The sequence below is a fragment of the Carcharodon carcharias genome, chromosome 5 (genome assembly GCF_017639515.1).
Source record: "Carcharodon carcharias isolate sCarCar2 chromosome 5, sCarCar2.pri, whole genome shotgun sequence".
NCBI lineage: Eukaryota > Metazoa > Chordata > Chondrichthyes > Lamniformes > Lamnidae > Carcharodon > Carcharodon carcharias.
Window position 1 is genome coordinate 43,109,177 of NC_054471.1, and position 15,329 is coordinate 43,124,505.

The following is a 15,329-nucleotide window of genomic DNA, read 5'->3' on the forward strand; positions in this document are numbered from 1 at the left end:
ACTCTGCTTCAGAGATTGAATAGTAGGTATCCTTGCAACTTAAGCTATGATAAACTGGTATCCCATTGCACTTTCAGTCTAACTTTTGTCTGACAGGGCTTCAATTCAAGAGTTTACTTTTCAGGCGATAATACCAGTCTCCTCCTTTCGGTGTCCGTCAGCTGGTAACAGGATCTGATGAGTTACCTCAACCGCAGTGTGACTGGAGGGATAGGCTGGGCCAGCAGGAGGAAGGCACAAGGAGCTGTCACAACTCAACAGCCACAGTTGGGTAAAAGCTGGCGAGCGAGAGAGAGAGAGAGAGAAGCCAAGGAAGAGGCGAGGGAAAGGAGCTAAAGAACTAATTACCCCCCTCCTTTCCCCGAAAAAAACAACACTCAGGAACAGGTAAGAGAGCAGAATGGGATTACCGTGATAAAAGTTGGTTTCGTTGTTTCAAGGGCATTGAAATTGAATTTAAGTGTTTTCTTTTTTAAAAAAAAAGGCGCTTACCTCGCCTGGGACTGCCGAGGAGTGAGACTTGAACGCACCATCTGTACTGTGGTAATGAATATATAGTATATTTTGTACGGGAGGGAGGGAGGGAGGAGGCTGCTTGGGGGCGCCTCCTCTTAGACACCATCCGGCTCCTGTGAACGGGATATCGGCGTGAAACTCAAATCTGGAAATGAGAAATGCAGATTCCGCACAGGTAATGTAGCGGGTTTTAACCCGCCTGGAAACCAGCCTCCTCTAGGGAGCCGCCCTGGTCTTCCAATTTGACACATGGTGTGTTTGGTCGCACTTGCTTGTGATCCTTTGTAAACTATGGCCAATTAATTAATTAATTAATTAATTAATTACTGCTTGACTATACACCCTCCGGTTCTCCAGAGCCAATTCCATTCTATTCTTCCTAGGTTCTCTTCTGTGAAATGTGGCTGGATCCCCGGGAGTTGGGCTAGTGGCTTTGCTCCATTTAGGGGTAGAATGTGCCCAGGACGGCGATTTTTACAGGGCTAAGATAGGCTGGCATTGAGCGTGATTGGACGGCATGTTCCTTTCTTATCCTCGTGGTTCAGTGAGAGCGATAGTGGGTGTACTGAGCCTTGTTTGGTAACCCCGCTTTAAAGTGGACCCAGGGTTTGGACATCACAGTTTAACAAAAAAGCACTTTGAACTCAGGCACTGTCCGCTTTTTGAAATTAATCTCAGTCGTATTCTGTTCTGAATATGAAATTTTCAACATGACCTCGTGTTTTTTTTTAAAAAAGGGCCAGTTAAATTTAGATTCAGTTTAATTCACTTGCATGCGCCTATTCACACAATTCCAAATTAACCTTTTTAAACCGTGTAGATTCGAAAGATACTCGAATATCAGGCAAAGAGCCAGACCCTGGAATGGCAAATAATATCAACATTTATTTTAAAAAGGCCAAAAGGAAAAAATATATATACTCATTTTTTTGAATAAATAAAACTTATTGAAAATACGCGAGAGACTTTACACTTCTACCTGGGCTGATCATCCAATTGAAGTTGTAAAGAACCTCAGGTCCCCACATCCATAGAGATCCTCCAAATTCCTGCCCCTGAGAATATGCAGCACACCCCCAAAACGTCAAGTTTTGTTTTCAAGCCTGCGGTATACACTTCCGGCTTCCCTTGGCCTCAAAACCATACTTTTAACCCCTGCTCTGACATTACCTCACCTTGAGTCAGACCTGTTGTTACCAGCCAATTGGTCAATGTTGTTGCTGGGTTAATTTGATCATTCGTGCACATTGCCTTAAACATGAAGACAATGGGGACATTTCAAGATGCTCCTCGTATCTGAAATTATGCAAACTTCTATTCAGTATGGATGTTGCTTTTGGACAGGTCATGGTGATAAAGTATCTTTGGACAGCTGCCTCTACTCTTTGCTCTCATTTTTTACTTCTAATCTAGGGTAAGATTGTTAGAAACGATCCAGCCTTCAGCAACTACTTGATTATTACTTAATTCATCTCCAATTACTATGTAATTGAGGTTCACTAATTAATCCAATCATCTGTTGGTTGGTTACTAATTTACAATAGCTTGATTGTATAGCTGTGTGCCTACAAAATGGTGTCTGAGAAGCGCATCGAAACTCAGATTCCATTTCAATCCTGTTTATGGAATTCTTTCTACAGCTTTCACAACCACCTGAACTGTTGTAAAATGCATTGAAGGTTATGTCGAGACACACGTTGAGCAAACTTTGCCGTTTTCGATTTGCATCTAAAATGTTTAGCTGAAAATGAAGCGGCTGTTTTATTCCTCCTCCCCACTTGCAGTAGAAGCTGGAATTGTTTCTCATTGCTGCAGGAGCAGAATTTTAAATCATCCTTTTAAGTTTTCAATTTTAGACACACATTTAGTGAACAACATAGGAAGTAAATTAGAAAAAAACTGGCTCAACATTCTCAACACGGAATTGGTAGCAATAATTTGTACTTAAATAGTGCCGTTGAAGAAGAAAAATGCATAAAAGCATTATCAGCCATAAGACATGTTGGGGAACACGTTATTAGGCAAGTTAAACCAGGGATAGCTGTACACAAAACTTTCACGTCCTTAAAGATAGACAAAAGAGGAAATAAGCCTGCAATTGGACTTTGGTTCCTTTGAATTGAGCTACAAACATAATTCATAAGGGATATATAACGTATATACGCACGCGCGCGCACGGCCTACATCTCCCACTGATAGATACTGATTTGTATGTGATAGCAGTTCTTAAAAAGTTTAGTTCTTGAGTGGCCTTTGTCACTTGATCCTCCTGGTGCGTACCGTTTGAGATTGCTAGGTTATAGTGACTGACACTAGTTGCTCTGTTACCTTTTTTATGTAAATCTATTTAAACAGCTTATGAGTGCCCCTCACAGGGACAGACAGCTGGAACTGAGATTTTAACTATGGCACAATCCAATCCCACTATACACACGCTGGCTCTCCTGGGCCAGCCTTGAGAGTTCAGATTATATCTAGCAAGTAAAATAATTGTTGGAAACATTTCACTTCAATATATTACTTAGTCCAATTTTGTCCCTGCTAAAATGATCCCATCCTTTTTTAAGAGCCCTTAATCACATCACTGCAGGAATGTGACATTCTAAGTGCTTGCCAATGAAACATTAAACTGAGGTGCCATCTGCCCTGACTAGCGGGTGTAAAAAATCCTGTGCATCCTAAAAATGGGCAAGTTAACCTGTTCATCCTGGTCAATACTGATCACTCAGCTGTCGCCATCAAAAACAGATCACTGATCATTTATCTCATTGCTGTATGTGGGACCTGGTTAGATGCTAGTTGGTTATGGTGTTTACCAACTTAATAGTAAGTTTAAAAGTGTAGCACTTTGGGACATCCTAGGACTGTGAACAGCACTCAATAAATGCTAGTTCTTCTTTCACTAACTTAATGGCATTGGTGTTTTCTAGGATAGACTTTACAAAGAATGGAGTTAGTCTGGTTCGCAGAGGACACTGAATTAGGAGGAACTGAGTGGTGTAGTTGGGAGATGGATGCTGCAAAGAGACATAGAAGGATTTAGTGAGTGCTCAATTGGATTCCAATGTGGATAGTTCAGCTTTGGACCTAAGAAAGATCAATTAGAGTATTTTCTAAATGGTGAGAAAGTAAGAACTGTAGAGGAGTGGAGAGATTTGATGTTCCAGTTTAAACATAAATAATTTAAAACTAACAGGAATGAAAAGCAATCTCAAGAAGGCTAATGGATGTTGGTCTTTGTCTCAAGGGGGCTGGGATACAAAGGAGGGAGTGTAATGTTTATTAGACTGAGCCTTGGTCAATGTGCCAGATGTGGAGAAATGATTTCCTCTGGGGGATTCAAGTACAAGAGAACATAATTTTAAAATTAGAACTAGACCATTCACGAGTGAAGTCAGGAAGCACTTTTTCTACAAAGGGTTGTAGAAATCTGGAAACTGCTTTCTCCAAAAAACAGTGGATGCTGGGTCAACTGGAGCTTTTAGCACTGATTTAATATGTTTTTGTTAGGCAAAGGTATTGAGCGATATGAAGCAAAGGTGGTTAAATAGAGTTGAGGTGTGATCAGTGATGGAGCAGGGTCCAGGAGCTGAATGGCCCTACTGTTCCTAGTCCGAGTTGGTAGCACTCTCCTTGGCTCAGAAGGTTGTAGGTTCAAAGTGCTTACTAAAGTTTCAGCTCATAATGCAGACAGAAACTACAGTCTAGTACTAATGGTAAATTGTACTGTCCATGTTATCTTTAAACCTGCCTGTCTATTCTGATGGTTCAGGTAGACGTTAAAGATCCTGTGGCACTACTCAAAGTAGAGAGTTGTCCTGGCCACCATTCCTCTGTCAGTCAATACTGACAAACAAAAACACCATGAAATTATCATTCACCTCATCGTGGTACAGAACAGACTGTTGGATTTGGCTCTGTGACAACAGGCGCAGGCATAATCAAAGATACACTTTGATGGTAGGGACATTCTAAGGTTCTCACAAGCCGATTTTCACTTCTGGTAGATGGTGGCACAATGTTAATGTCACTGGACCAGTAATGCAGCAACCCAGGTTAATGGTCTGGGGACATGGGTTCAAATCCCACCATGGTAGCTGGTGGAATTTAAATTCAATTAATAAAAATCTGGAATATAAAGCTAGTCTCAATAATGGTGATCATGAAACTATCGTCGATTGTCATAATAACCCACCTGGTTAACTAATGTTCTTTAGGGAAGGAAATCTGCCATCCTTACCATACCTGGTTTACTTGTGACCCAGACCCACAGTATTGTGGTTGACTCTCAACTGCCCGGTTGACTCTCAAATGCCCTCTGAAATGGCCTAGCAAGCCACTCAGTTCAAGGGCAATTAGGGATTGGCAGCAAATGCTGGCCCCATCAGCAACGCCCACATGAAAGAATAAAAAAAGGAACAAAACTCCCCGATTAAGCTTCTTCATAAGATAATAAACAATAGGAGCAGGAGTAAACCCATCAAGCCTGCTCCATCATTCATTAGGATCATGGATAATCTTTGCCCATGACTCCATTTCCCTGCCCAACCCCTTTATCCGTTAATTTCCTGAGATACCAAGAATCTGTTGATCTCAGTCTTTGGATATGTTCAACGACTGAGCATCCACAGCTCCCTGGAGGTAAAGATTTCCAAAGATTCACAACGTTCGAATGAGGAGGAAACATCTCATCAACTCAGTCTTAAATGGCTGGCCCCTTATCCTAATACTATGACTCCTAGTTCTGAACTCTGCAGCCAGGGGTTTCAGCTTCTCGGTATCTACCCTGCGAAGACCCCACAGAATCTCCCATGTTTCAATCAGATCATCTCTCGTTCTTCTAAACTCATTAATATTGTCTATACACATTGATGGGCCTGCACTGACCATTGTAGCACCCCAATCGTGGCAGCCTACAAACCTGATAATGGCCTTTTAATTCCTACTCTGTTCTTTAACTAATCTTCTATCCACGCTAATATGTTACCAACCCTGTGAACCCTTATTTGTGTAACAACCTTTCGTCTGGCATCTTATAAAATGCCTTTTGAAAATCCAAATATGCCATGTTCACTGGGTCCCCTATAGATATATATAACTCCCCTGCGAGTTATGCCCTCAAAAAAAATCACTAATAGATTTGTCAAACATTACTGCCCTTTCATAAAACCATGTAGACTCTGCTTTATTGCTTTTTTTTCTGGCTCTTTAACCTGGACCCCACCAAAAAAAAACCTCACACCCCTTTGCCCCTGTCTGGCCAACCCCACTACACTAACTAAGGATATTGATGGTACAAAGGAGAAGTCTCACCCAGCCCCTTCACTCTGTCGCTCTCTTCCACCTACTTCTCCAAATTCACTTGTTTTTCTCTCCCGCTTCATAGTTTTGTTCTCTCTCCCCTTTTCATCTATTTCTCTTTCTTTCTCGGACACTCTCTTCTGTCTTTCCTTCCTCTGTCTTCTTTTCATTGATGCCTGTTTCTCACGCTTTTTGGAGAGGCAGGGTATGAAACAGTTTGGATGGATTCTGGAATCTTCCAAGTTTCTTTCAGTGTGGTAATCCTTGGCATCCACTTGTTACCTCTCACCACAGCAGATCCAAGGTCACTGTGGAGATGACATAATGAATCTGCATCCAATCATTCATTGCCACTTTGAACTCAAAACAATACACTAACAGGTGATCCCATTTCATGCCCCACAACAAGTGGTTTTCTTTGTAACTGTTAAGAATCCTTGTTTATTACTGTAATATTTTAAGCTCCTTTTCCTTATAAGGTTTTAAAGAGCTGATCAGACTCTTTTTATAGATGAGTCATGCTCAGTAGGCTTTGGTGAACCAGCAAGTGCATGGGATTGTACGGTCTATTTTTTAAACTTATGAATGAAATGCATAAACTGGTTCCCCGCAAGGTGAATGGACAAAGCAACAGGTCAGATTTTTAAAAACAATTTGCACAAGGTTAATTAGCGTAATGTCAGTAGGGGAGTTGAGGGGGGTGGTTGGATCAACCGTAGAGTTAAGTCTCAGGATTGGTCAGGGCTGACAGTAGTTGAAGTATATTTGATTGAAGATTGAAGTGTTTATTTGATTGAGGTATACAAGACCCTGAATGGCCTTGACAAGGTAGACGCTGAAAAGATGTTTCCTCTTGTGGGTGAGTCCAGAACTAGGGGGCACTGTTTTAAAATTAGGGGCCGTCCTTTTAGGACAGAGATGAGGAGAATTTTTTTCTCTCAAAGGGTTGTGCGACTTCAGAATTCTCTGCCTCAGAAGGTGGTGGGAGCAGGGTTATTGAATATTTTCAAGGCAGAGGTAGATTGATTCTTGTTAGGCGAGAGAATCAAAGGTTATCAGGGTTAGATGGGAATGTGGAAATCGAAACACAATAGGATCAGCCATGATCTTATTGAATGGTGGAGCAGGCTTGAAGGGCCGAATGGTCTACTCCTGTTCTTATTTCTTATGTTCTAGTGTTTGGCTCTCATGAGGGAATTAGATCTTGCAAGGTGGTATCAGCTGCTGGGAGCTGTAATATTTGGCCAGCTATGCAGGAGACTTGGTCAACAACCAGATTTGCATTTTTTGAAGTGACTTCAATACACCCCACAGCTGTTGTAGTTCCTCAGCGAGTACATAGCCAACATAACAATAGGTGTACCCTGGCATTAACTGTCAATGATGCATACGAACAAGGAGCAGGAGTGGGCCATTCAGCCCCTCGAGCATGCTCCGCCACTTAATAAGATCATGACTGATCTGATAGTAACCTCAAATCTGCATCCTCCCTATCCCAAGATAAAAGCAAAAAACTGCGGATGCTGGAAATCCAAAATAAAAATACCTGGAAAAACTCAGCAGGTCTGACAGCATCTGCAGAGAGGAACACAGTTAACATTTCGAGTCCGTATGACTCTTCATCAGAACTAAGTAAAAATAGAAAAGTGGTGAAATATAAGCTGGTCTAAGGTGGGGTGGGACAGGTAGAGCTGAATAGAGGGCCAGTAATAGGTGGAGAGAGCCAAAGATATCATAGACAAAAGGACAAAGATGTGTTGAAGGTGGTGATGGTGGAGGGAGTGAGTGTTTGTGCATGTGGTGCCAATCAAGTGGGCTGCTTTGTCCTGGATGGTGTCAAGCTTCTTCAGTGTTGTGGGAGCTGCACTCATCCAGACAAATGGGGAGTATTCCGTCACACTCCTGATTTGTGCCTTATAGATAGTGGACAGGCTTTGGGAAGTCAAGAGGTGAGTTACTTGTCACAGGATTCCTAGCCTCTGACCTGCCTTTGTAGCCACAGTATTTATGTGGCTAGTCCAGTTCAGTCTCTGGTCAATAGTAACCCCTCAGGATGTTGATAGTGGGGGATTCAGTGATGGTAATGCCACGGAACATCATGGGGCGATGGTTGGACTCTCTCTTGTTGGAGATGGTCATTGCCTGACATTTGAGTGGCACAAACGTTACTTGCCACTTGTCAGCCCAAGCCTGAATATTGTCCTATTGCATATGGACATGGACTGCTTCAGTATCTGAGGAGTTGCAAATGGTGCTGAACATTGTGTAATCATCAACGAACATCCCCACTTCTGACTTTATGATGGAAGAAAGGTCATTGATGAAGCAGCTGAAGATGGTTGGGCTGAGGACACTACCCTGAGGAACTCCTGCAGTGATGTCCTAGAGCTGAGATGATTGACCTCTGACCACCACACCCATCTTCCTTTGTGTTAGGTATGACTCCAACCAGTGGAGAGTTTTCCCGTTGACTCCAGTTTTGCCGGGGCTCCTTGATGCCACACTCGGTCAAATGCGGCCTTGATGTCAAGGGCAAATATTCTTACCTCACCTCTGGAGTTCACATTATGTTTTGTCCATGTTTGAACCAAAGCTGCAATGAGGTCAGGAGCTGAGTGGCCCTGGCAGAACCCAAACTGAGCATCAGTGAGCAGGTTATTGCAAAGCAAGTGCCACTTGATAGCACTGTTGATGACTCCTTCCATTACGTTACTGATGATGGAGAATAGACTGATGGGGCAGTATTGCTGAGTTGGATTTATCCTGCTTTTTGTGTACAGAACACACCTGGGAAATTTTCCACATAGCCGGATAGATGTCAGTGTTGTAGCTGTACTGGAACATCTTGGCTAGGGGCCCGGCAAGTTCTGGAGCACAAGTCTTCAGTAAATTTGCTGGAATATTATCAGGGTCCATAGCCTTTGCAGTATCTAGTGCCTTCAGCTGTTCCTTGATATCACATGGAGTGAATCAAATTGGCTGAAGACTGGCATCTATGGTGCTGGAGTCCTCCAGAGGAGGCCAAGATGGATCATCCATTTGGCACTTCTGGCTGAAGATTGTAGCGAATGATTCAGCCCAACTTTTGCACTGGTGTCCTGGGCTCCCCCATCATTGAGGATGGGGATATTTGTGGAACCTCCTCCTCCAGTGAGTTAATTGCCCACCATCATTCACAACTGGACATGGCAGGACTGCAGAGCTTAGGCCTGATTCGTTGGTTGTGGGATTGCTCAGCTCTTGCTGCTTATGCTGTTTGGCATGCAAGTAGTCCTATGTTATAGCTTCATCAGGTTGACACCTTATTTTTAAATATGCCTGGTGCTGCTCCAGGGTTGAACCGAGGTTGATCCCCTGGCATAATGGTAGGGTGGGGGATATGCTGGGCCATAAGGTTATACAGTCAATTCTGTACAAGTACAATTCTGTTGCTGCTGATGGCCCACAGTGCCTCATGGATGACCAGTCTTGATTTCAGGCTAGATCTGTTTGAAATCTATCCCATTTAGCATGGTGTAGTGCCACACAACACGATGGATGGTATCCTTAATGTGAACCATAGAAAAATTACAGCACAGAAGGAGGCCATTAGGCCCATCTTGTCCATGCCATCCCGAGGACACCCAGGTGCCCTTTCTAACCCCACCTTCCTGCACCTGGCCCATAGCCCTGCAGCTTACAGCACTTTAGATGCAGATCCAGGTACTTTTTAAAAAGAGTTTAAAGTTTCTGCCTCTACCACCAACTTGGGCAGTGAATTCCAGATACCCACTGCCCTTTGTGTAGAAAAAAGTTCTTCCTCATGTCCCCCCTACACCTTCTGCCACTTATCTTGAATCTATGTCCCCTGGTTCTAGAATTCTCCATCAAGGGAAACAATGTTATCCTGTCCACTCTATCTATTCCCCTCATAATTTTGTACACCTCAATCAAGTCATCTCTCAGTCTTCTTTGTTCTAGGAAAAATAAGCCCAACCTATCCAATCTTTCCTCGTAGCTACACTTTTCTAACCCTGGCAACATTCTTGTAAACCTCCTCTGCACTCTCTCCAGAGCTATTACGTCCTTCCTGTAATGTGGTGACCAGAACTGCACACATTACTCCAGTTGTGGCCTCACCAGTGTTTTATACAATTCCAACATTATATCCTTACTTTTATATTCTATACCTCTGCCAATGAAGGAGAGCATTCCATATGCCATGACAAGATTTCATCTCCACAATGACTGTGCAGTGGTCACTCCTACCAATACTGTCATGGTGCATCTGTGGCAGGCAGCTTGGTGAGGATGAGGTCAAGTATGCTTCTCCCTCTTGTTGGTTCCCTCACCACTTGCCACAGACCCAGTCTAGCAGCTATGTCCTTCAGGACTCAGCCAGCTTGATCACTAGTGGTGCTACTGAGCCACTCTTGGTGGTGGACCCCAACCCAGAGTACATTCTTCGCCTTGCCACCCTCAGTGCTTCCTCCAATTGGTGTTCAACATGGAGGAGCACTGATTCATCAGCTGAGGGAGGGCACTACGTGGTAATCAGCAGGAGGTTTCCTTGCCCATGTTTGACCTGATGCCATGAGACGTCATGGGGTCAGAAGTCAATGTTGAAGACTCCCGGGGCAACACCCTCCTGACTGTAAACCACTGTGCCTCCACCTCTGCTCTATGTCCTGTGCCACCAGCAGGACATAACCAGGGATGGTGATGGTGGTGCCTGGGACATTATCTGTAAAGTATGATTCTGTGAGGATGGCCATGTCAGGCTGTTGCTTGACTAGTCTGTGAGGCACCTCTCCCAATCTTGACACCCCCAGATGGGGAGGCGATGGTGTAGTGGTATTGTCGCTGGACTAATAACCCAGGGTAATGTTCTGGGCTCCTGGGTTCATATCCCACCATGGCAGATGATGAAATTTGAATCCAATAAAAATCTGGAATTAAAAATCTGATGATAACCATAAAACCATTGTTGTAAAAACCTGTCTTGTTCCCGAATGTCCTTTAGGGAAGGAAATCTGCTGGCCTACATGTGACTCCAGATCCACAGCAATGTGGGTGACTCTTAAATGCCTCTTAACAGGGGCAATTAAGGATGGGAAATAAATGCTGGCCTAGCCAGCGACGCCCACATCCCAGGGATGTATAATGTAAAAAAAAATGTTAGTAAGGAGGACTTTGCAGGGTCAACAGGGCTGAGATCGCTGTTGTCGTTTCCAGTGCCTAGGTCGATTCCGGGTGGTCCACCCAGTTTCATTCCTTTTTTTTTGTAACTTTGTAGCAATTGAGTGGTTTGTGAGGCCATTTCAAGGGGCATTTACGAGTCAACCACATTATTGTACATCCAGAGTCACACGGAGGACAGACCAGTTAAGGAGAGTAGATTTCCTTCTTTAAAGGACATTAGTGAAGCAGATGGTCCTCATTAGACTTTTAACCCTAGATTTTTATTGAATTCAAATTCCACCAGAGCATTACCCTGGCCTCTGGATTACACGTCTAGCAACAACACCACTACACCATCACCACCCCGATTGACTTTGATTAGGACCCTGGCACTCAACACTATTAAGATTGGTACAATTTTTTAACAAAAATTAACATCATCCTGAGCTGTGATTTGAAAGTTAAGCGGTTGAAGTCTGTATGGGAAGCAGTGCACACTGCTGAGAACAGCAGAGCACTCTGCAGCTTGCACTGTTCATCCAGACTGAGCACAACCACTTAGGCAGGCATGTGTACTATCTATCAGTGTGATTTGCTTTTTACTTTGGGTTGGGTTGGGTACTGCTGTAGCAGTATATGCAGAAAGGATCTTTCAGGAATCATGACCTACGTTTACATAGATGCAGAAATATGCCACCCAGCATATTCAGTTAGATCGTGGCTGATCTGTATCTTAACCCTATCTACCAGCTATTACTTCTAATCCCTTAGTACTTTTACTTAACAAAAATCGATCAATCTCAGTCTTGAAAACTTCAATTTACCCTGAATCTTCCAAACTTCCGCTAGCCTTTTTGTGATTTAGTGCTCCCTGACTTTACTCCTGAATGACCTTGCACTAATAAGATTACATTTTGACATCTGGGATGCCAGCTGGTGAGTTTCATTTTGGGGTAGCGATCCAAATGCTTGCTGCAATCATGTGTCTTTTTGTAATCCAGTTCAACAGCAGTGTTGTGAAGTTGGCCGAATGGAATTTAATTTTGAATTCTGAGCTGAATTACAGGAATGCAACTTGAATAAAGTTATTTCCATCAACTTAATTTGACAGTCTTTTTAATATAGCAAGTAATTTTGATATATAAATGAAGCTGTGATGTATTTAATCATTATCTCCAATATATATTGAGTGCTTTCTAAAATAAATTCACACCAAGCAGTCACATTTTGTTTACAGTACGAACCTTTATTGATTCAATTTATTCCATATGGTTGACATTTTCCAATTTATAGTAAATTAAAAGACTAACTTGATAAATCTTTTCACATTATGCATATCAACATCTAGAACAGCAGCAGCAAATTCTGATTTCACAATGAGTAGGCCTGGTTGTTAATAATAGAGGTGATTATTTGGCAGGGTTTGACGTCTTTAGCCATATCTTTAGGAGCAAAAGCATTAAGTTGTGATAAATTTAATTACTGTAGTAGAACTGCCCTGTAAAACGAAACATAAAAGTAATTTTGCTGAAGGTCTGGTTAGTGTTTGTCACGCTGATAATCAAATTGACTCTTATTCAATCACATTGTGTCTGTGTTGGGTTAGGCTACTTCCCAATGATGTTTCATTCCTATGCTATTAGTTGAAAAGCATTTAAAAACCATCCAATATGAATGTGTGTGTCTGTTACAAAGATGTATATAAGGCTGGATCGGGGCTATGTTATCCAAAGAATGGCTCAAACATTTGGTTGATGTTCTGCCTAGATTTCACAGCTGTTATGGCACGGCTGATGGTAAATGCCAAGCTGCTCAAACCCCAGACAGAAACTTGAAACAGCTACTGAAATGGTTTTTGCAATTTGTATGGTATGAGGAGAGGTTCTAAAATCAGAAAATGATGTCCCTGACTACTTGTGATGATTTTAAAGTAAAATAAGTATTTAGTAAAAGAATAGAGGGGAAAAAACACAATTAAACTTAAACACAAAAATGGCTTTACACAGTAAACAGTACTTTAAAACCGTTCCATAAGATCTTAACTTAACTACCTCAGAGCTAACCTCCCCCATTTCTGTTCAGCAACTATCCTTATAGATTCTAAAACCTATAGCATTCCCGTAATTTTTTTACCACATATGACCTTTTTCCTTGGGGTGTCCTCTGGGTTTTCAGGTCTGGCCTTGTTCACACTGTCTTCTTGGAGTTCTGCTTAGCTACACTGCTGTCTTCTGGGAGATCTGACCAGCTACCTAGGCATCAGTATTTCCTTAAATGCATTCCTTCCCTTTGACCTCTCTATTGTCTCAACCAGCCTCTTCAGAAATGCTTCCTTCCCAGAATTTATTAAATACATTTCATTACCCTAGCTCTTAGACTTGTAAAAACAAACTTACTCAATATCTTCACTTCACTTCCTTACACCTTTTTACAACTTGCATATATCCTCTTTGAACTAAAACAACTCAATTCAAAAACACTCCTGTTATTGCTTTATGTTAAACTCTGATTGAAGTTCCTTTTGGTTCATTAATATATCAAAACCACATCTTACTGTTGGTTTTTGACTCTTGCAGTCACTCTGCCTCTTACTCCAATTACCCCAAACACCTGTCTTCCAGGACATGAGAAAAATGACAGTAATATTAGCAGATGAAAAATATTACAACCTCTCATTTTCTTGGCACAGCCAACAATAATTAAACTTGAATGTTTCAGCTTAAATGCTAGAATTTATGGGGTGATTATTTTCTTTACAGTCAATAAGCACAATTTCTCTGTTGAATACATCTTTGTGGTCAAATGTAGAGGAATAATCTTATTTTTTTATGAACTAGCAACAAATCAAATAAAGTGATGGATTTTAGTAATAAGGCAGTCTTTGTGAATTCAAGCACAGGCACTATTATTGCACAAAGTTTTTATTCCGTCTGTAACTTTAAATTCACATTAATGGTGCCTCCAGCATCTAATGTTGGTGTCGTACTTAGCCTGTTGACAAAGTGCCTTCATAACTCAATGTGTCTGATTCCAGTTATTGGAGTGTGTTCCCACATAAGTTCACCCACTTTTTTTTTAAATTTAAAAATCCATCAACTGTGTATAGTACTCGAAGCGCATTAGTTTTAATGGTAAGTTCCAGAATTTTCCACAGGGGAGATGCCCAATCACTCCTCCTTCCCAAGATTGCCTTGGAAGAGGAACAATTGGGGGAATGTGTACAACACAACCCTGGACAATGGAATGTTGGTTAGAAATCCTTTATCACCCAAATCAAATCATTTCACAGCAGAATAAACTCTTGTGGCCCGGGTCTTTATACAAAGCAATCTATTATACAGTAAACAAATTTCAAAGGGGAAGTGTCAATAATTGAACCTTGGCTAAATGGCAGAAGAGGGTGCTGGGCTGGTGGCTATAGAAACACATGGTGAGATGATACATTAACAATGGGAATGATTAAAGCTATTCATTCTTGGGGAGGGGGGGGGGAGGAGGGAGGGAGATGAGGAAGAGAAAGGGAGCAGGAAGAGGGAGATGGAAGAGAGTGGGAAAGAGAGGGAGGCAGGGCAAAGAGGGAGTGAGGAGAAGAATGGGAGAAGGAGGAAGGGTGGAGAGAGAAGGTGAGAAGGGAAGGGGTGAAGGGTTAGAGAGGTGGGGTCAGGAGGGAGGGGGAGAGGAGAATGAGGAAAGGGAGAGAGAGAGAAGGGAGCATGAGGGAGGGGAAGGGAAAGACAACAGGGCAAGGCTGGAGAGAGGGAAAGCAAGAAAGAGTGGAATAATTTCAGTACAAAATCAGCAGTAATGGAAAATATGGAGCTGCAGACATGATGTAACATTGTAGTCAGGAAGTACTTGATGCATTGGACAGTGAGCTCATTTTCCTGTAACGTAAAGCAAAGACACTTCCTGAGATCTCCATTTCCTTGGAGCTAATCTCACATCACAACCTTAGAATTAAAAGAGTATGATTACATCAACTGAAGTTAAGAATAACAGTGACTGTTGAAATTACTCTGTGAGGTATATCTGCTGCTGCTGTTAATAGCCATTCAAATAAAACCTGACTAATTATTTCCTTTAGTTACAGATTCTTGTGGTTGTTGTTTTTGTTGTTAAAAGAAAAGTTAACTTGACTGAATCAGTCACTTGTTCAAAGTGAATTAGAGGATAATTAATGTAGTTTCCAGCCTTTGCTAAATGGCTGGTTAGAATCTAGTTTATCAAGGAGTTCAATGCTTTTGTTTATCATTTGCCATATTGAGGAGTTTTTGATACAAGTTTCTTAAAGAGAGCTATTAGTTTTCAATAGCTCTATTTATGAGCTTCCACTGTCACAAAATAATTGGTTC

General features: G+C 42.0%; 1 protein-coding gene across 4 annotated transcripts in view; it reads left to right on the plus strand.

Moving 5' to 3' along the window:
* Window positions 1–258: 258 nt before the first annotated feature.
* Window positions 259–15,329, plus strand: part of LOC121277814 (probable G-protein coupled receptor 139) — a 70,525-nt gene continuing 55,454 nt past the window's right edge. For 3 of the 4 annotated variants that reach the window (XM_041187475.1, XM_041187476.1, XM_041187473.1), the window contains exon 1: window positions 259–387. The gene's annotated coding sequence lies outside the window, so the exon portion shown is untranslated. Of the gene's footprint in view, window positions 388–660; window positions 692–15,329 lie in introns of those variants that run through there. The other variant, XM_041187474.1, reaches the window with a different exon arrangement.